At 37.8% G+C, this 23,442-nt stretch overlaps 1 pseudogene; it reads right to left on the bottom strand.

Annotated features, from left to right (window-relative positions):
• LOC110124313 (abasic site processing protein HMCES pseudogene) overlaps window positions 1–23,117 on the bottom strand; it is a 63,683-nt pseudogene extending 40,566 nt beyond the window's left edge.
• Between the last annotated feature and the right edge of the window lie 325 nt (window positions 23,118–23,442).

Raw genomic sequence — 23,442 nt, 5'->3', positions numbered from 1 at the left:
TTAGAATGTCCATCCTTTTTTATTTTTTTTAATTTAGCAGGTCTTTAGTATCTATTAGTATCTATTGTATCTTTAGTATCTATTGTACAGAAATAGCCACACAAGTCTACAAGGTCATTTGTATGAAGGACTTTTCAGAATTCTCTACATTTATTCCTCTAGAATATCCATCCATTCCAGAGGGGTTTCTGTTGTTGTTGATGTTTTTGCATCCTTACCTTTTACTCTTCCTTGGTGCTGAACTTTTTCAGTTGATTTGAAGGTAACTTAGGAAGGAATGCATTTTTTTTTTAATGCATGAAATTCCTTGTCCAAAAAACCCAGATATCTATGTATTCTGTGTATATATATTCTTATATAATATCTGAAAGTTTGATTACCTCATAGCTGCTAACCTTGGTTTTTATTTTTCATCCTTAATTCTGAATTTATTCAGAATGTAAGAAAGGACGTTAGGAGTTTGTTGAAGTGGCTTGTTTAAAATGTTATTGTTTTTGAAATTCTCTGTGGTATCCTGGGACATCCCATTATCCATCTAGGTTTTAGCCAAATGCTTTTTTGAAGAGTTTCATATACCTTTTCAATGAGTTTACCCTATTTAAGTGGACACTGTAATTATTTTTGCTTTACAGTTGAAGGAATTCAGTCACAATCCAAGTAAATATCCTTTAGTGAGAAAGATTAGTCAATCACAGAGCACTGGATCCAAGGAATTTCAGACCCATGTCTTGGCATCTGCACTCTCCAGCTGTCCACCTGAGCCCACATCACCACAGCAGAGTATCTACTAGCATCTATAAAATAGTAAAGTTTTAAGACAGTTGTATAGCTCAGTTACATGAGCCAAAGTCAAACCCTGGTTATAGAAAAGTCCAGATTGGAAATCTGATCTTCTACTTATTATATATGAATTCAATCATTCATTCATATTTAAGTGCTTTTGGAAGTCCTCTTTTTTGTGCAAAACATTATTCTAAATTCTGGGCCAAGAGTAGGAATGGATCATTCTTTGACTTTTAGGAATACCTATCTAATAAAAGAACTAAAATAGGACACTAACAACGAAAACAGTTAATGCTGAATCCTTACTATGTTCCAGGCACTGTGCCAAGAATTTTATATTACTTTTATTACTTAAATCTGACAACAGATAATATGATCTTTCCCATTTTACAGAAGTATAACCTAATGTCCAGAGAACTTAGCCAACTAGATTAAAACTGCACAGTGGTAAGTGACAGTTGGAGCCCCACACCTGTGTTTTTAACATCCTCACTATGATGCTCTGGAAAAGAATTTTCCCTCTTCGTAGCTGCCATAAAGGGTGGTTTGAAAGTGGGAGTTCTTCTGGAGGAATGGGAGGGAATGGCCAACAAACTATCACGGCCTCACTAATTGCTCACTGCTTTCCGCACCTATTGCTCATATTTTCACACTGTTTTGCTTTTGTTGCTGCTTTGACTTCAGCTTGAAATGAGCTAACCCCATATTCTTTGAGATTCAGGTCATGTGGCACCAATTTCATAATGGGCTTCTTTGACATCCACAGCCAGAGTTAACTGTATTTTCCTTGCACCCCATTGCATCACCTGCTACTTGTACCTGTTCTTCACTTTGCCTGGTATCAGATTTGATTTTTTAAACCTGTTTATTCTCTCTGTGCCTTTCCTTAATGCAAAATGTGTTTTGTTCATTTTTTATGCCTAAGATAGGGCTTGGTAGGTATACCAGATGTAGGTAAGTGTTGACCTGCCAGAATACTAAGGGCTAAAAATTTGATCAAGAAAGAGTTGGAGATGAAGTAGTTATATTTTGCTTAAACAAGTGTCATTTACTCATCTGTCTTGAGGTCAAGTGCTTCTCATACTGGCTTGTCCAGAGATTTGTCTTGGATCCAGCCTTTTCTCCTTCTCTCCATCACAGGAGAGAATAGCCAAGTTGAAGCAGTTTGTGCAAGAGCAGTGATGAGGCTCACTAATGCATATTAAAGACCAATAAGTTCCTACTGTAACTCACTAAAATCTCAGGAATATCCTTATGGTCTAGGGTATAAAGATTCTTTTCTCAACAACAGTCTGCTTCCACTTTTTAAAATAATAAAAGCACCGAGGGAATTCCCTGATGGTCTACTGGTTAAGATTTTGTGCTTCCATTGCAGGGGGCAAAAGTTAGATCCCTGGCTGGGGAACTAAGATCCCATATGTGGCAAGAAAGAAAAAAAAAACGCTGAGATTTTTCTGAGTTCTATGCTCTCTGCCCAGGGAGATTAGGAGCTCTCTGAAGCCTGAGCTTGCAAAGCCCATGCACCCTCTCCATTTCCTGGGCCTGGCTATAAGCTCTTGTCAGCTTCCTGAGTATTCACGTACTGTCTCAGAGAGGCTGATTGATTCATCCAAGATCACAGAACTATTTACTCTGACTTTTTAAAATGAATTTCCTGGATCACATGGAGCTAAGACAGAGTTACCAGGCATTGACTATCATTTTGGAATTTGAATCATGATTGACTTCTCCTTTCCATCATATAGGAGATCTAAGAGAATATATCTGAACTTTTGAAAATGCAGATGCTGTAGAAGAAAGGGTGTCTTAACCAAGGGGTTAAGACAGTTTAAAAAAAAAAAAAAAGGCATAGTTTCTAGTTTCCCTGTCACCTAAAATCCTGTTGGATCAGGCTGTGTCCCTTCCCAGCCAAAGTATTAAATTAACTGCAAGCTGCTCATAAAGCTGTATCTATTTCAAGGTCACCGCCTTGGCTGTGTCGGCACCCCTTCCCCCCTCCATCTTTTTTTTTTTTCCCTTCACATCTGAACTGTTGCGGGGTAGACAGGTCCAGAAGTGTGGGGAGACAGAAGGTAGAAGAGAAGGGAGGGTTACTTCAGGCCTTGCTTCCCTAAGTCTTCCCTAAGTCTGAGCCCCAGGATAGACCTTCCTGTTGTGAAATAATGGACCAGTTGTTGCGGTCTGAAGATAAACAACATTCCAGTAGTTCGCCTGGAGGCTACCCGAGGTCTGGTGCTTTTTAACATTTCCCTGGCCGTAGGATGATCCAGGAGCTGAGGATTACCGCATCACCCGCTTCGGCGCACACAGCAATTTCGTGGTCTCTGTGTCTGTCCTGGAATGGGAATAGCTGGGTAGGAGGCAGAGGAGGGAGCTTCCCTGGTAGCTCAGCTCAAGAATCAGCTCAAGAATCCACCTGCAATGTAGGAGACCCCGGTTCGATTTCTGGGTCGGGAAGATCCTCTGGAGAGGATACCCACTCCAGTATTCTTGGGCTTCCCTAGTGGCGCAGAGGTAAAGAATCCGCCTGCAATCCAAGAGACCTGGGTTCAGTCCCTGGGTTGGGAAGATCCCCTGGAGGAGGGCATGGCAACCCACTCCAGTATTCTTGCCTGGAGAATCCCATGGACAGAGGAGCCTGACGGCCACAGTCCACGGGGTCACAAAGAATCAGACACGACTGAGTGACTAAGCACAGCACCCAGCACAGTGCTCTTAATCTGGGTTATGGTAATAAGCTCAGGGTGAGATCTGGATGCCTCTGCCTAGTTGTTAAACCCATGAAACACTAGCATCTTTTGTGTAGCCTTGGACACCTAAGCTGTGCTGACTGGAGGTTTGTAAGAACAAGGGTTCTTTGCCCAGATGTGCGAGGTTTCTGTCTTCATTAAAGTTTGAGACTGAATTAAGACTCCGGGGTTACATAAGGGCAAGTTTGGAAACCAGATGCAAGCCATTAACAAAAGCAACCTGGGTTCATTATGAAAGGGTTGGGTCCCAGGTTGCTATACCCAGTAGAACAAGCACTTCAAATGAATTTCTGCATTCTTATATAGGTAGGCGTGGCTTTCAAAGGCATAAAACCACAACAAATCAAAGAATGGCTCAGACTTGCCTTTCACTTTACGGCTGAGGATTCAAGTGATGATTCATGGACTGTGAATGTCGGCCCTGGTCCCTGGCTTTGCTCTACCTGTAAACACCATCAGGGTCCACAAATTTGGGAAATGCATTCTCTCCCTGGTCTGGTCACTTTCTACAGTTTATCAATTGCATTCATATCTATTGTTATAATTGTTTCCCCATAATCACCTATAAATCATATAAAGGGAGTGTTACTAATCTCATTTTAATGATGAGAAACTGAGGCTCAGAGGAAAGAAGACTTTTCTAAAATCTTACAGTTGCCACCACAGTATAAGTAAAGCAATTTAAATTTCATTGCCTTTTGTGTGGGTATGTGTATTTATACTTGCTAATTCAGTAGGTTTAAGGTGGCTGTGACCAGCAGACATCTAAAATATCAACAGTGATTTCTGATTCTTTTACTCTTAACAAAAAGAAAAACATTTTTTCTGATGTAGCAACAACTTTATTATGCTCTGGGTGTTAAAGTATGGAATAGCTTGAATAAATATTCTGATTGAAACATTGAATGTGATTTTCCAATAAAAACCCAAGGCATCATAAAATAATAGAAAAATTAACAAAAAGATAAATTTCTGTTTTAGTCACTAGCAAATAAATATAATATAAACCTGCATCTTCAGGATAAAACTTGGCATCTGGCATGCCTAAATTTTAAAACAATGACATAACAGTAACAAATTACAGATAACCGAGAAAATAAATAGTGATGAAAACATTTGTGCAGTCCTCAAGCAGAATGGTCATGTATTACTAAGACATAGAAACAGCTAAAGACAGGAACATCTGTAATATGATGGCAGATTCACATTACATGGTGTAGAGCTTGGAGAGAAAGTTAAAAGGTGAAATAAATATAATCACAGTAAAAATGCCTCACATGTACGATGCCATACAGTTTTCCAAGTTGTTTACTGTGAATGTTTTCTTTTAATCTTTACAAAAATTCTGTGAGACAGTGAAGGAGGCAAGGTGAAGATTATTATTTCCACTTTATAGATACGGAAACTGAGGACTAAAGATATTAGAAGTCTTGCCAAAGATCAAAGAAAAGAGAAAAGGTTAATAGTCAGCTTTTGCACTTGGAGCTTTTCATTAGGGCTTATGAATTTATGTTATTGGTTAGTCGTTAAGTCGTGTCTGACTCTTTGCGGCCTTATAGACTATAGCCTGCCAGGCTCCTCTGTCCATGGGATTTCCCAGACAAGAACACTGGAGTGGGTTGCCATTTTCCTTCTCCAGGGTATCTTCCCGACCGAGGGATCAAACCTGCATCTCCTGCATTGCAGACAGATTCTTTACCGCTGAGCCACCTGGGAAACCCTATACATTTATAGCTTAGCATTTTATAATAGTATGTATGTCAAAATTTGTGTGATCTTTCAAATATATAACATAGAGTTTTGATGACCAATATGGACATATGGGGGAAGGCAAGACTCTACATATTTTGAAGCAACAATGGAGTGATTTCAAAATTATTTTATTTTTCATTAAAAGTCATTGAAAACTTTCTAATGACACCAGCATTTGAATAATTCAAAAACTGTGTCACATAGACCCTTCTTTTCTCTCCTTTTTTAATGTTTTGTTTGCTTTTAGGGATGAGAAGGTCAGCGATTGTAAAACGTGCTTGTAAAAAAGGGATTTTTCCTTTTGTATAAAAATCAATGTCGGTTAAGGATTACTGAATATGATTATTTATATTATGTTTTTGAATGTACTTAAATATGCGATGTGGACTCCTCAGACCACAAGGCACACTTTGCCAAGAAGTGTGATGAGGATGCACTCAGCGGAGATAACCACAAGGAGGGTATGTCACTTGGAGGTGGAGAACCACAGGAATGGCAGCCGTGACCCTGGAGCAAAGGGGAGAGCAGAGGAGTCCTAGCTCATACTCTAAGCTGACTGCCCAGGGCCAGGGGGTTAGCAGAAGTCAGAGCTTAGAGATCCCCGATATAGACAGAAAAAGAAGCCAAATGAGCTACTTGCAGGTCATCAAGAACAGCCATCTTCCATGATGGCCACTCTTATTCTCCTCTCATATTTAGAGGAATAACCTGAGACTCAGGGGTGAGAGGAGAAAGTGGTGACTGCATATTATATCACTGCCAAGATCTCTGGGCTCTTCCTATACTTCTCCCATCTTCTCCAGGGGCAAGTGAGATTGACTTTTCAGTCAAGATGTAATGGCTTGGACTTGAAGCTTGGCCATACATCTCCATGATTGATCTCTTGCTTGGTTTGCGAGGGTCTATCATTGTGTTATTAAGGGAGATGTAATGTGCTTAGATCCAGAAATTCTGTTTCTGCCCTTTCCACCTGTAAAATCTGAGACCAGTTCCTTAACTTTACATGGTCTTAATGTTTTCATCCCTTTCATGAGGTTTAATACAATAGTTTCTACTGTGACACCTTCCCACAGTTTATGAGGATTAAATAAAATGGAGGGTATTAAGGTTTATAAGCCATGAAGGACAACATAGGTATTAATAAATGCCATCTGTTCCCAAGGGGACATAGAATAGGGGTCAGACGCCTGGGATCTACAACCAAACAAAGTTTCTTCAAATGCTGATTTTCTGGTGACTCAGATGGTAAAGAATCCTCCTGCAATGCAGGAGACCTAGGTTCAATCCCTGAGTCAAGAAGATCCCCTGGAGAAGGGAATGGCTACCCACTCCAGTATTTCTTTCCTGGAGAATTCCATGGACAGAGAAGCCTGGGTACACAGAAACAATTGCCCATGTGTTCTTTTGAGCTATTCCTTAATTATCCTTGGGACTTTCTTTATTATAGTGGGCAGTAGGAATGAAAAAAAAAATCAAAAGGATATTTTCTTTCCCATGTTTTCTTACTTCTGTATTAACCTCTAAGTTTTTCTGGGAGGATAGTGAAACTTGGGGTGGTGGTGATTGTGGGAGAATATGAGGAAAGGGAACAAGAGATTGCAGAGATCAGCAGACTGTTTTAAGTAAAGGTGTGAGCTATCATCTCAGGTTTCTCACCTGAGAATTCTAGGTTTCCACTGGTGAAAGGGGAAGGTAAGATTAGAGTTCCTCAATGTGATAAAATCATCATGATAAAGCATCTAAAATAATTTCTGGTACAGAATTAGTACTATATAAGTAGTCACTTTCTCACATTTTCCTTTTTAAAAAAATCTCCAGTTTGGATATTCAGTAATTTTAGAAATGTGTCTTTTGGCAAAGTGAGACCCCTTTGCCTTAGATATGTTGAGGTATTTAACATAAGGGCAGGACCTAGTGGAAAAGGTCCCAGGAAATTAGGAGGTGGTTTCCTGGTCTTCAAAAATCTTTTCTAGTCTACCTCAAAGGTTGTTTCTTTAATAAAAATTTTGTGATGTCCTTATGGTTGAGGTCATGACACTATTGGGTACAAAGCAGTGCATACTTTGACTCAGTCTCTCCAAGTGGTGATCAGTCTCTCGCTGCCATTATATACAGAGTGATCCATCAGAGTCCTTGGAAACCAATGTTTATTAAAGCAGGACGAACTGTGCTGGGCCAAGCTCTGCAGACCACACAGAGAACTGAACTTCGAAGCCTCACCTAATTAGTTGCTCTAATTGGCTTTGCTAACCAGCCAGCTTCACTACAGAGATATAATCTCTGAGAGCTGAAAAAAAGATTTTAAGCATCCTCTCTAATCAAGCTTGTCATTTCTGGGGTGCAGTGGGGAGGAAGAGGGGTGAGAGAGTACAGCAACTGTCTAGAGTCAGAGATCAGTAGAAGAGGTAGCACTGAAAGTTAGATCTCTTGACTCCCAGCCACTACATAATCAATGCCCCAGAATAATTCCAAGGGATAAAGAATACATTTTTCTCCATGTGAAACTGAACTTCATGCCACCAAACTTTCCAAATCTCCTCTAGACACTCAAGTTCAGTAACCTAATGGATAGTGTTTTGTATTCCTTAAATGAAAGGCACTGCAGAGGGTGTTTAAAATGGCCCAGAGACTGAGCTTGCTGCTCTTGCACGGGGTCAGTCTCTGCTCAGATATCACTTACTAAATGGAATCTCAATGCATGGATTTCAGTTTTGTCCTGTGGCTTTATTTGGTTTATTGTCCCAGCTGTTGGGAGTACATGTTATGAGTCTCTTGCCTCTGTTGCCCCTCTGGAGAGACTTCTGCTCGGTAATGTCAGGGCATGAGTCCTGCAGACAAGGTGTGGGGTCACTGGGAGGCCTGAGCCTGGTGTGATGGATTTATGGAGAACCTTGTGGAAGGTGAGCAGTATCACGCAAGTAGAACAAAGGTGGTCAATCTTGAGCACCTAGAAAGTTGGTTAAAACACAGATTTGGGGTCCTACCCTCAATTTTCTGATTCAGTAGGTCTGAATAGGTCTCAAAAAAACCCTGCATTTCTATCCATGTCTTTAGTGATGCTAATGGTATTCATCTGGGGACCACACTGAGATCCACTAGGCTACAGCAAAATATGTTGATACACACAGCTGAAGTCCAGCCACACACAGCTGATGTCCAGTAACTTGAATGGAATATAAAGAATTCTGGAGGCTTTCTCCGTAATGGGTTCCCTGGGTAAGGACTTCAGTTTTTCCTTTGGGTCAACTTGGGTCTTTAACGATCTGGCTAGCATCTAGGAAGGCATTTGATATTCTGGTTTTAATGTAAACACTTCCCACCTGTCCCAAGTATTTGTATCCCTTTCCAAGAGCCTCAATATTTCTGACATTAGCAGAACCGTAATCTTCCCTCTCCTCCCTTCTCACTCTCTCCCTCTCTCCTGGCCAGCATCTGTTCTTTTTCACAGCTGTGGCCACTTCATTCTGTCTGCCTCTTTCTCCTCTTGTCCCCAACCTCTCACCGGCCCCTCCCCCACTCGGATCAAAATACTCTGTTTTTATTTATTTACTCCACAGCTGTCAGTGTTGTGTCTGGGTCACTGCAGTGCAACTTGCAGGGAAATGCGATCCGTAAAGAGTCCTTAAAACTGTAGATACTTGTAGTCACTAATGTAACCACACTCAATAACACAGATACCTTCCTTGGTCCCTGGGTCGATCTGAAAATGGCTGGCTTAGGGCTGTGTGTCAGGGTGACCCCAGGAGGAATGAAGCCTAATAGTCCTTGGAATTTACACTAGGCCATTTAAAGGTACTGAACAATTCTGAGTATTTAAGACTTTAGTGTTAGAAAAGGGGATGGAATTGTTCAGTGGAAAGAGCTCTAAATTAGGAGTCCAGAAACTAAAGTTCTAATTCTAACTCTGCTTCTAATAAGCTGAGTGAGCTTGAACCATGAGCCCTGCCCCCCTCTCCTTCTCATCCTTAAATTGAAAATATTGGACTTGATAATTTTCAAATCCCCACCCTCAGTAAGTGTAAGTAATAAAAATATGAAAACTCCCTTGAATGTTGGATTTCTATATGGTTGTTCCACATACTGTGTACATGGTGATCCCAGGTCGGGTTCTAGAGTTTCCAATCTTTCACTGGGGAACTAAAAAGCGAGAAAGATGTGGATTTTGAGGCAAGAGACTAGGACAATGAGAGCAATATAATAAATCAACCAATGAGGATTTATTCAGCAAGTAATATGTATAAAGGAGATTTGAGAGAGTCAACTTGACATGTATATATTTCATCAGTGGTTGAAAAGACACTGAACTAAACAGATATAGGAAAGGTAATAGATATGAAAGAGAAATCAATGGGATACAGAAAGAAAGTGACCAGATTCTATGAGTCTGTGCTCTCTCTGATCCTTTATATCCATGTTTTGATGTAAACCAACCTGAAGGGTGAAAAGCACAGAGTCATGAGGCAACAGTGAGGAAATGACCTAATGGATGAAATGAATAGTGAATACTGCTTGATAATATTTTTAATTCAATTGCACTGGTTTCTTACATTAGTAGGTAATCTTTCTCGGAAGTTCTTAGTGTCATATAGTTTAAAGGAAAAAAACATTTTAATGTCCAAAGTGCAACCCTGTGTAAATTTATTTTCTTGTATTTAGTGCTTAATACTTTTTGTCTTTCTAAGTGGTGACCACCAAAAAAGATGAAAAATTGAATTAAATAATAAGTCATTTTTAAAACCAATTACAATCGCATCCTTGTTTTCCATTTGATTGATACAATCCCTCTGTTAGATGTCCAGGTAATCACTATTATTCTCCTTTTTCACATTAGGGCCTGGGGTCAGAGAGGATCATTAACTTTATTCATATGGATAGTAAGTGTAGTAATGTCACTAAAACACAGACCTTAATTTTCATTAATTAGTTTAAAAACATTTAATAGATCTTAGAAATAGGACTAATCTGAGCTTATGAAGATAGGTATGTTTTCTGTCCTCAAATACAGTTCAGTGGGGAAGGTCAAGTGCGTGAAGAAGCAGGCGCAGCCATGAGTTCCAGGCACTGTGATGAAAGCTCTATGTCAAGGAGGTGAATGAATTGAAAGCTTCAGGAAAGAAAGTCATATGGCTTAGTCTGAATTTCCAGGTTATAAAGGTTCCTGCCTGACAAACATTTAGACTGCATTTTATTATGACTCTATTCCTAAACATCAAATAATCTGATATGTAGTGTACATACTAATAAGAATTTATGTAGAATAAATACCTTCTAGAAATATTGAGTCTGGTGCCTATTTCTGTAAAACAAAGACAATTTATTATTTTCCGTTAATTATAAAGCAAACATATTTCCATGATGATAAACATCTCAAAGTGTAATTTTGAAAATATTTTGCTGAAGAAAGAGTAAATAAATGACCAGTTCTGGGCATTCTGTGCGATGTTAAGCTATTGGTGTATAGCAATCAGGTCACCTTTCCATAGGACTTTCATGACATCACAGAAACTTTTTTTAAATGTTATTCTTTAATTGGAGGAAAATTGCTTTACAACATTGTATTGGTTTCTGCCATACAACAATGTAATTTAGCCAAGAAACTTTTTAATTTAAGAATTTCCCAGACATTTTAGTCTTTCTCCCACCTTCACTTCATTACCTTTCGTTTAAATTTTCCATGTTGGTGAATCCTCAGGCTAAAAATTACTTTGTGAATAGAAGCCATTTCAATAGGGGGCTTACTTATTTTTTATATTATTTTTCAAGTCTTTGTCTCCTTTCAGAACTAAATGTGTATATTTATTACTATAGAGCACTAGGGCATAACCTCACAAAGATTGCATACAGTATAGCTTGTAAAATAAATCAAGATGTTTAGTTAATATTTCCTTATTAATTTCTTTCAATGAAAGACATGCTTTGAACTTTATATGATGAAAGAATCTTTCACTGAACATATGTGCAAAATTCTTTTAATAAATACTTATTGAGCAGGAACAGCTATGCTGGTTGAACTAGTGGAGCTCTCAGAGGAGCCTTAGGAATGATTTAATTAAATACCTCTATTTTAGAGAAGTTCAGTAAATACCAGAACTCACCCAACAATTCAAGGGCTTCCCTGCTGGCTCAGTGGGTAAAGAGTCTGCCTGCAGTGCGGGAGAACCGTGTTCAAACCCTGGCTTGGGAAGATCCCCTGGAGAAAGAAATGGCAACCCACTCCAATATTCGTGCCTGGAGAATTCCATGGACAGAGGAGCCTGGTGGGCTACAGTCCATGGGGTCACAAAGAGTCAGACATGACTGAGTGACTAACACCTTCACCCAACAATTCAGAGGTAGAGATGGCATTAAAGTATTGCCCTGCTGATTTCCATCCTCAGGGGCTGTTTTCCTATAACTGAGTTAAGGTCAATGGTACTTTCAAGCATGTAATTTTTCCAGGCCTAATTATTTCACCACAACTTAATTTAATCATAGGTTTTTAGAGACTTCTAGTGCATCAGATGTTGTACCAAATTCTGCTGAAGCTGTTTGGGAACTGATCCCTAAAAACTTCAATCAGATATTTGCAGAGTTTCTAAGAAATTAATTGACAGTAGTATGCTATAGTGCAAAAACCTCTGGTTTGTTAAGAAGTAAAGAATCTTACCAAAAATTTTTGGGAAGCCTAAGCCTCAGCAAGTCCTTTGATTTGCCGAGGTCTTCATTTCTCTTTGGTCATTAGACTAGCTTAACGATCACATTTTTTCCTTACATTCTGATTCTATAACTCAAATTTGGCTATTGTGTAGATATTCAGGATGATAATTACTAGATGAGTCCCTTTATTTTAAAGGGTGAGTGTTTCATGTTTCAAAAATTTTGGTATCTCATTTTTAATATATTTAAGCAACTTTCTTTTATATAGAATTCTAATTTTATATAACAGACATATATGACATATGTGTGTGTGTGTGTGTGTGTGTGTGTATTCACCAATGTATGAGGATTTTGAAATTTTGTTTATCCTAAAACAACTGTAATATGAAAGAAAATGGCTTCAGAAATGTCACTTTCATGGGAAGCCAGTCCACTTAAAACTACCTATAAATAGACCATTAACACCTCAATGCTTTTGTTTATGAAACTGATAGAAGTTTAGCCTTAGGTAAGTAAAATCAGTTCAGCACATGGAGAGATGAATGTGGTGGCCTGCATCACCTCTGGAGAACAGACTAAAAATTCTTAAGTGGCCTGCAGTTGGAATAAATTGCTTCGTGAATTCTTTCCATATCCAATTCTCATGATTCTGCAATAACTCTACTTCCTGAATGTAAAAATAGGCTGTTAGCAGAGCAGGGGAAGGGTGACTCCCTTCCACCCTATGAAGGAAGGGTCTCTGTTAGGTGAACAACCACAAAGCTGACCAGGTCCAACTCGCAACCAGCTTCACCTTTTTTTCAACTCAAGTGAAATACCACTATCTGACCTCATTTTGTAAACCACCGAAATTTTGAGGGCCTGATATGACTGAAAGTACCAAGCTGTAGTGGACACATTCTTGGAAGTGAAAGGTACTCTAAAAATACAGATATCATTGACCTGGCATCAATAGGCACTCACTCCATCCCTTCCTTCCCCTCCCCCATCCCTGCAATCTATCTTCAGTAAAAGTGCATCCAAATATAAAGGAGATGGGTCGTGTCCCATTCCATGGGATCTTGAAATGTCTGTACTTAAAATGGGATAAAGCTAAAGCTGCGTTTGAAGTGTCCCAAACTAGGGCACCAGGAGCAGCTGCTCTTATTTCCAGCTGGATCTCTTAGCCTGGCAGGGTAAAAGTTACCTTGATAAATTCCCAGTTCGAGGCATCTGGAGATTCAGTTGTGGAGATTGCTCGAGGTAAAAAGCTGATACATCCGAAGCAAAACAAAACCTAAAAAAACAAATCAGAAAACCAGAATCAGAATAATAATAACAAGAATTATTTCCTGGTTTTTAATGAAAACCATCTATTTAAAGTGTGAATAAAACACACTGCAATCTATGATTCAAGTTGACAGATTTTTATATCATCCTATAGCTTTGCTGTTTCCAGTGTTTGTAGTTGCTCACAATCACTATGAGAAGATAGGTGTTCAAAACTTTTCAGGTAAATTTTGATGACTACATTCAGAAAATGAGATACATTTGTGTAGAGGCTTGATCTATAGAACCAGGCTTCAAGTAATGAGAAATGATTTACAGTTACAGAAAAATTCATTTGCATTAGTATTACTACCTCTCATTTATTGAGATTCTATACAAGTCTGTCTTTAAAAATACTATATTGTATGGCAAGAAAAAAATTTGAGTTTATTAACTGATAGTTTTCTTCCTTAACCCTGGTGCTCCCTTTAATGCCATGATGTTACTCAGTTGAACTAGGTACATCTAAACTTATTAATTAAGGAAAGAGATGGCAGGACAGCACCCATATTTTTTAATTATACTGGATAATTCAATTCCTAGCCCATGTGGCAATAGTGGTAAAGAATTTGCCTGCCAGTGCAGGAGACACAGGTTTGATCCCTGAGTCAGGAAGATACACTAGAGAAGGAAATGACAACCCATTCCAATATCCTTGCCTGGAAAATCCCATGGACAGAGGAACCTGGCAGGCTACAGTTCATGGGGTCACAAAGAGACGATTACAACTGAAGTGACTTCGCACACAACACAATTCCAAGTGGGCTTTGTTGAGAGCTTTCTTAGAAGCCTTAAATTAATGTTTTGTATACAAAGTTTTAAAGGAGTACAACTCTGACAGAATAGTGCTTGACCTGGGTCTTTGCAGTTTGAGTGGAATTTTGTGACACGTGGGGTGGGAAGAATTGGGAAAGATATTTCAGAGTGGAAAAAAGCATCAGTGAAGTTTGAAAGAAAGAGAACGTAGAAAATTATTGGCGGGTGGGGTGGTGGTGGTGGTGGAAATTTCTGCCACACTGATGTACTCAGAGTCATGGCCAGGTTGGAAAGTAGACCGGGGTTTTGGAGCTTGCATGGAAAAGGAAGTTATTGAGTTGTCAGTAAAGGAAACGAACAGTGGTATGAGCTTGGTGGACTCAGAGTCTCTAATAAACAAATTTTGGCAAAGTTAACTAGATCCCTGTTTGGAAAAATACATTGTCTGTATGTTTCAGCGGTATAGCTAAGTATGGGGAAGTGATAGGGAGGAGTTTTATTTGAGTCCGCAAGGAGGTAAACGCAATTGGGTTTAGCTTCACTGGGAATATTACGTTTAAAATTCGAATTCAACTAGATACCAAACTAGGACTGGGAAGATGCTGGCTTCAAGCCAGAACACAGATATACAATGGTAAATTAACTTAAAGTGGTTTAAATCATTTAAAAATAAACTCATCTGCCCATAAGAACTGGAGGGCTGTAAGGACCTGAAATAATTCACAAGTTTGCATTTTCACAGTGACAGGAGCAGCTGACAATGCCTACCCTGATTTTCCTCCTGAGGGCTTATTTTAAAACAGTCTTATTTTCTCAGCATATAAGGCTTAACTTTTGGTAATGAAAGCTAAAAATCAATTCCAAAAAATGACACTAGGTTTCTCAGGCTCTGGGGCTTTTGTCAGTCTCCATCTGTATCACCTCTGCTTTTATTGTATCTGAATGGTACTTAACAAATAACTATTATCCCAGGGGAATCATTTATGCCATGGAAATAGAAAAATTAATGAAATCTGCATGCTTTCTTATGATAACAGCTGATCTTGCAAAAATTCACTCCATGCATAGTTACTTAAAATCATGTATAAAATAATGTGAACTCTGGCTCTGGAGACCAATGAAAGTGAAAGTGTTAGTTGCTCAATCATGTCCAACTCTTTGTGACTCCATGAACTGTAGCCCACCACTGTACCCCACCAGGCTCCTCTGTCCATGGGATTTTCCAGGCAAGAATACTGGAGGGGGTTGCCATTTCCACCTCCAGGGGATCTTCCTGACCCAAGGATCAAACCTGGATCTCTTGCTTTGCAGGCAGATTCTTTACCGTCTGAGCCACCAGGGAAGCCAATTGGATTTTAATTATACTCCTACTACTTTCTTGCTCTGGGTCCTTGGCAAACATAATTTTTCTGTACTTAGTTCTTCATTTATAATATGGAATATTAATAGGAGCTATCTCATAGAGTTGTTTTGAGAGTTAATTGAGATATCATATACAAAGAACTTAGAATGGTGCTTGACAGAGAGTGGCATCATAAGTGATATATATAATAAATATAATTTTAATTAATTTATTTATAATCCTTACTCTGATCCTCATACCCCACTGAACTACCTGTTCTTCCCAGTCAAGACAGACATGTTCCCATCACTTTCCCATCTCTTTATACTGGAATCATTCACTTTGATAAAATGAACTTCCCTCACTTTACCTCTTGATGAAATGTTCTCATTGTTTAGTTTTGGATATGGTGACATTGCATTTGTGAAGTTTCCCCACACCATGCCCTTTAGTACTCCCATAATATTTTTCATGTTATTTCATTCTTATATATTTATCCTCATTACTAAAGTATGAGTCCCCAAAATATTGCCCTTTGACTTTTTCTCTCCAGATGCTTAAACAGTGTTCTGTTCCAAATGAGCACTGTATGTATGGTTTAGGCGCTAAGTCGTGTCAAACTCTTGCAATCCCATGGAATGTGGTGTGTCAGGCTCCTCTGTCCATGGGATTCTCCAGGCAAGAATACTGGAGTGGGTTATCATTTCCTTCTCCAGGGGATCTTCCCGACCCAGGGATCAACTTGGATCTCCTGCATTGCAGGTAGGTTCTTTACTAACTGAGCTATGAGGGAAGCCTGCTGTATGTATAGTCATCAAATTAATTAGTTAGATGGCACAGTGCATATTGATAGCAGAAAAAGTAAAACCATCAGAAATCATAAGAATCCAACAAAGTTATCACTGGTTTGTTGAAATTTCTAGATGTAAGAATTTAAGTAAATTAATGCCACATGTAGGAATACAATGGATTAAAAAGAGGCTTTTCAAGAGTGTTTTTTAAACTAATGCCAATTAATTTTTATTGAGTGTGAAAACAATTATGCTATGATTTCCCCCTATGACTGTCACAATGAAATTTTTCTAAAATTTTGAAGATTTTTCAGCATGATATATCACCATACTTCAAAAGCTTTTCAGTCCACCAGGTTTTATTTATCTAGTCATAAATGCTGTAAGTTGTATTTATACACACATTCACATATAAACACACCACCAGTGCCACTGCTATCATTCCACTAATCCAGTGCAATCTCTTATGGATCCCCTCAGTTAATTATTAACATTATTTTGCATTGCAAATCCTTTCTTAGCACCTTTGGGAGTTCATGAAGTAAAAGTACTTCTAACACTGACAAGTCTGCAAACTAAAATATGTTATATAAATCAGAAGATAGTATGTAAAATACCAAATGCAAATTAATTGTTTTAGTTAAGTGGAATTAAGAAAGGCACAATGACAAAACAACATAATGATAATGATAAATGCTACAACCCAACAAGAACAGAGGACAATCATAAACTTGCAGTTGCCAAACAATATTGTCTCAAAATACAAAGTTCACAAAATGAATTGAATAAATTCATAATCATTGCAGGCAATTTTCAACACACAGGTTTCAGAAACTGATCTATTAATTGAACAAAGTTTAGCACTGAATATGGAAGATTTGAAGACAAAATTAACTAGTTGATCTAAATATCTAAGCAGTTGGTCACAAAGGGAGTTTCACCAAGTTTCAAAGAATGAATGTCATGTTCTTGAACTGAAGTGGATCTAAATTAGAATCATCTACAAAAAAGAATGCCCACAACAGTAATACATGTTTGCAAATAAAGAAACACATTCTAAAATAAGTCATAAGTGTATAAGAAAAACATATTCAACTCTAGAAACTGCAAAAGAGGAACCATGTAAAACTAAAGAAATTTAGAGGAAGGAAATGTAAATGGGAAGAGCCAAAAATGATTTAAAACAAAAAGTAAACAGCAAATCAAAGGCTAATTGTTTAAGAAACAATAATTAATTAATTTTAGCTGCATAAATCTCTATATAAACTAATCAAGAAAAAGAGAGAAAAGGCAATGGATGGGATAAATGTACTACCTATTCACTAATTAGTATTAAATTTCAATAAGTAATTTTAAATTGTCGATAAATCTAGGGAATAAAAAGAATAGATGACTGTTTTGTAGAAAAATGTTAGTTATAAATTTGAATCAGCAAAAGTAATAAATGCATTAACTGAATGGCAATTATAAAAATTGGGTTTGTCAACTACAAATTGGCACTTACCAAGAGCATTGCCAATGACTGAACAAGGCATTTGCCATCTGTCTCTACTGAGATTGAGCCCCATGCTGCTATAGCTGTTGTTGAACTCCCCTGAGGGAGTTCAGGGTAAACTGAGGCACTCTGTGCTCCAGGGAATGCGGTGGGACAGGTCTTTGGATAACTGGATGTTTTTAGGAACAGATTTTGTGATTTCAATCCTTGCACCTCCTCTACCTAGAGAAGCACTAAACCCCTTCATGGTGACATCAGACTCTCATGACTAACAAAAACCTTTTGTAAATTGAGTGCTTCCTGGTATTGAACTCCTCCTTCACCAAAACCTTATATATTGACTTTCCCTGACTGCCCTTTTGGAGCAGTCTCTCAGAGCTATCTGAGATGCTGCCTCCCGGGCCGCAGTCTTCATTTTGCCCCAAATAAAACAACTCACAACTCTCAAGTTGTACATCTTTTTTTGACAGGTTGATAATCAAATATTATCAATATTTCCTTCAGAATATACAGAGCTTATGTTTTTAACATCGATTTTTACCAAACCTTTAAAGAATATGTTACATGTATATTTTTATATATATAATATAATTTATAAATTATATACATAAATATATATGCATACATACATATATAAAATAGAGACGATATAGCAAAAGCAACTCAATTCATGTTATGAAGTAGATATTACCTCAGTCTCAATACAGTAAGTCCTCTACAAAGCAACAAGGTCTGATCCAAGAGTGTATTCATAAGCCCAATTTGTAAGTTCAACAAGTTAGCCTAGGAACCCAATTACACAATTGGCTATATAGTACTGTACTGTAATAGTTTAAAATACTTTTGCACAAATAATACATAAAAATTAAACAAAAAATAAAGAAAACATTTTTAATCTTACAGTACAGTATCTTGAAAAGTACAGTGGTAGCAGCTATACCATTGTGGCTTTCATGCTTGCTTCCAGAACTTCTGGGCTTGAAATAAAGATACTATACTACCGTACTCTATACAGTACTGTACAGTGAAGTATACAAAAGCGCAACCGCTTGTAGAGGCTACACGCATGTGATTCCAGACACAGGAATCAACTTAAGTGACTGGACATAAGAATTCACGGGCACATCTTTGAAAGTTTGCAACTTGAAGATTTGTATTTAGAAGACTGACTGTAATAGTAAAACTTACATGGTATTTTACCATTATAACTGAGCAGGACCCTATGGTGCTTTCCCAGAACAGACTCCCCCTTGTCTTCTGCCTGATTCTTGTTTGTAGATAAACTTTAGCCTCCTAGGCCTTCTCTAAGTTTCAAAGAATGAATTTTATCAAAGAAGGGAGAAAATGCAGAAACAACAGAAAACAATCAAGCAAGACAAAAGAATAGTTTAGCCAGTAAACAAAGTCAAGGACCTTTCATTCCTCCTCAAGTGCTATAGGTGATATCCTGAGCCATACCCTTTGAGCTGTTTGACAGGCACTACAACTCCCACCTGGTGAAAGAAGTTCAACTATATGCTGCCCACGAACACATAGACCCCAGACCAGTTGAAACCAGACGGTTGATGATCTTCACTTTCAATTACCTCGCCAATAACCAATCAGAAGAATGTCCATGAGTTGATCACACACCCCCCAAATCTCTCCCTCATCCTGCCTTTAAAAACCTCTCCCTGAAATCCATCTAGGAATGCTTTTTAAGCACTAGGTGCCTGAACAACTTGGGCTTCCCAGATGGCTCAGTGATAAAGAAGCTGCCTGCAATGCAGGAGACCCAGGTTTGATTCCTGGAACAGGAAGATCCCCTGGAGGAGGACACAGAAACCCACTCCAGTATTCTTGCCTGGGATATCCGATGGACAGAGGAGCCTGGCAGACTCCAGTCCATAGGGTCACAAAGAATCAAACACATCTGAAGCGACTTAGCATGCACGCACGCCTGACTCCTTGCTTGACACCGTGTGATAAACACTACACTTTCCTTCACCACAGCCTTGTGGAGTAGATTGGTTTTACTGCACACAGGCCAGTGAACCCAAGATGGTTTGGTAACACCATGTGTTACATACTATTTTAAGAGTTAGTGGTAAGAAAGGAATCCTTCTACACTGCTAGTGGAAAATAAGATTATACAATAATTTAAGAGATACCTAATAAAGCTGGAGATAAACATATTCTTTGACTCCTCAATTTCTCCCCAAGAGATGCTCTTGTATTCATGCCCTGAGAGACATGTATTGGGATATTCACTGAAGTACTACATTAACAAGGAATTAGAAACAACACAATATTCATTAAAAAAATGTGGAGTTAATATTTATAAACAAAAGTCATGTATATCAATATGAATACATCTCAAAAACATAATATGGGATTTGGAAAGTAAAAGCAGAGCAGTCTACAGAGATTTGATAAAAAGTCAAAGTAGATGTTCCTTGGAGATGGGGGTGGGGTTCAAATCAGGAAGGAAATTTTAAGTAGCTAAATTGTATCTCTCTGAAAAAGAAAGAAAATAGAAAACATCTGAAGGAAAATCATAAAGGAATTGCTCCAGCATCTAATAGAGAAAGCCAATCTAAAAGATATAAAAATCCAGACCCAAATCAGACATTGCTCCATAAACACTCAATTTTGCATTACAACAGAGCAGTGTCTTCAGGTATCTAAGGAAAGAAACTGAAGGATATTCTACTAGTTGAGATTCATTCATTGTAGTAAAATAAAGACAATGGCATCACTGACTCAATGGACATGGGTTTGGGTGGACTCCAGGAGTTGGTGATGGACAGGGAGGCCTGGCGTGCTGTGATTCATGGGGTGGCAAAGAGTCAGACACGACTGAGTGACTGAACTGATAGGTTGACATCCTCTCACATGAAAAAATCCAGAAAGTGTAAGTATGTCTGAGTCCTTTTGGAAAACATTTCTTGACGATAATATCTAGCCAATTAAAGGATGGCTGAAAGAATACAGAAATGAAAAAGGCATGATTTTAAAAAATAATAAAGATGACTAATAAGCAGTGATTCTACTTAAAAACAGACAAAATGCCAAACAATTTGCTAATTAGAAGAGAAAGTATATTTTATGAACATTAGTGGTGTAAAACTAATAGAAACCACAAGCTGAGAGGAGGGGTTTGATGCAGTAATTGTCAGAGCTCTCAAATGCTTAGTGTTGTAGCCAAAGGATTCACAATCCTGTCTACATTCAAAGTACATAGGTAAAACATAATGACTTCATCTATTTTTACATAACTAATTTTTTTAAATCTAGAAGCTTTTGACAAAATAATATTTCTTGTAGCAAAGAAAAAATCATCAACTTCAGATTAATTTCACTTTCTATTGCTTCTGCTAAATTTAAGTAAAGCACTTATAATTATTGTTAGCACTTATATCACTATATAATATTATATTAAACTCTCAGGAGGAGAAGGGGACGACAGAGGATGAGATGGCTGGATGGCATCACCGACTCGATGGACATGGGTTTGAGTAAACTCCGGGAGTTGGTGATGGACAGGGAGGCCTGGCGTGCTGTGATTCATGGGGTCGCAAAGAGTCAGACACGACTGAGCGACTGAATTGAAGTGAACTGATTATACTATTAATTATTATACTAATATATACTACTAATTACTATGTTGTTGCTGTTGTTCAGTTGCTAAGTTGTGTCTGACTCTTTTGTGACTCCATGGATTGTAGCCCACCAGGCTCCTTCTGTCCATGGGATTTTCCAGGCAAGAATAATGGAGTGGGTTGTATTTCCTTCTCCAGGGCTCTTCCTCATCCAGGTATTGAACCTGTGTCTCCTGCATTGGCAAGCAGATTTTTGTTATTGTTTGTTTGTTTTAACCACTGAGCCACCAGTGAGGCCCACTAATTATTACATTAAATAATATACTAATAAACTACTAAGTTTTGCTATACTATTATATTATCACTTCAAATAGTATACTTTTAACTAAAAAATCTATTTCTCTGTCTCTTTCCTTTGGTCAATAGCTATAAACAAAAAAAATTTGAAATGGTTTCATCTAGTGCTATCTGTGCTCATAGGATCTCAGGTAATTATCTTATAATTCTGCTTTCCTGAGTAATAAGTAAATTGAAACTTTATCAGTTTTGCAGAAACAATAATATGATTTTTATTAAGAAGTAAACCTAATCAGTATCTTCCCTTGACCTACTCAAAAACCTTAATTTCCATCCATTCCCTGCCCATGATTTTCTGACACATATAATAAAAACATTTCAGGTGTTACTTTCAAATATATGTTAATTTTTTATAATAGATAATTATTCAATATAGAGATTATAAGTTTATTGATTTCTGTGTGTGTATATATATATATACACACACACACATATATATATATATATATATATATTCTTTGCATCTCACATCTTCCTCATGTTTTCAGCTTTTATTTTGTGGAGTACATCAAACAATAATTCTTTTTAAAGAAGTTTTTTGATGGTAAACTCTCCAAGTTCTTACACGCTGGAAGTGAATTTATTTTGTCCTTACACTTAAATAGTTGGTTATCAAATTAGAAGATCAAAATAACTTTTTCTCAGATTGTAAAGATGCTATTCAATTCGAGTGTCTAGGATTGATAATTTGATCTTGCTTCTAAAATATATTTCTTTTCTCTAGACGATTTTTTTTTCCCCTCTATTCTTCATTTTGATGTGTCTAAATTGCAGAATTGTTTCTTCACCCTTCTTAATGATTGGTAGGCTCTTCAGTATAAAGGATTATGTCTTCAGTTCTGGGAATTTATATTAGCCATATATAAAAAATAAAAAAGCCATATAACAATAGCCTTGACAGTATTTTTATCAAATTATTACTTCCACTGTCTCTAAGTTTCTTTGAGATGATTATTAAAGTTTGCATATTCTCTTTTTCTCTTAACTTTTTTGTATACTTTATCACTGACATTTCACCTGTTTCTGGAAGAATTTATAAGATTTATCCCTACCTATAACTATTTTACTATTCAATTAATTCACTGTGAAAAAAGATTTACTGTGGTTCTAATTTTGGTAATCACATTTCACATTGGTAATATGGTAAACTCTCATTACTCTGAAGATATTAATTATAATTATCAGGGTATCTTTTTGAATTGGGAACTCTGTTTCCTTAAGTGTCACTTCTCATGTTTATTGACGTTGGTGACCATCTTTATCCCTCCTATTATTGGGTTTCCTCAAATATTGACAATTCTAACTTGTCTCTCCCTCTTTGTATTCGAGAATGCTTAATCCTTTAAAAATTACTTCTTTATTTATTTTTGGTTGAGCCGGGTCTTGCCTGCTGCATGGGCTTTCCCCAGTTGTGGCCAGTGGGGGCTGCCCTTCCGTGTGGTGTGCCGGCTTCTCATCATGGCGGCTTCTCTCGCATGGAGCAGAAGCGCTAGGTGCATGGCTTCCCGTAATCGTGGTGCGCAAGGTCAGGAGCTTTGGTGCACGGGCTAAGTTGCTCCATGGCATGTGGAATCCTCTCAGACCCGGATCAAACCTGTGTCTCCTGCACTGGCAAGTGGATTCCTATCTGCTGTACCACCAGGGAAGTCTAAGAATGTTTAATCTTTTGAGACTATAGTTTATGTGTTTTCCAGTCTGTCATCAAAACTGTAAAAAAGTGAAAAAAAAGTGCTGTTTGTAAGGTTATACCAATAACTGGCCTTGAAAATATGAAAATTTCCTCTTTTGTTTAAATATAACCAACCATCCACAGTCCTACCTTGTATCTCAGGTTTAAATATTCATAGATGCTGATTTTACTAAGCAAAAGCACATTTTTCTCTATTGTTTA

Source organism: Odocoileus virginianus, chromosome 4, assembly GCF_023699985.2.
Source record: "Odocoileus virginianus isolate 20LAN1187 ecotype Illinois chromosome 4, Ovbor_1.2, whole genome shotgun sequence".
In the NCBI taxonomy this organism is placed as follows: Eukaryota; Metazoa; Chordata; class Mammalia; order Artiodactyla; family Cervidae; genus Odocoileus; species Odocoileus virginianus.
The sequence above is the reverse complement of the archived record's forward strand: the minus strand, read 5'-3'. Positions and strand labels throughout refer to the sequence as shown.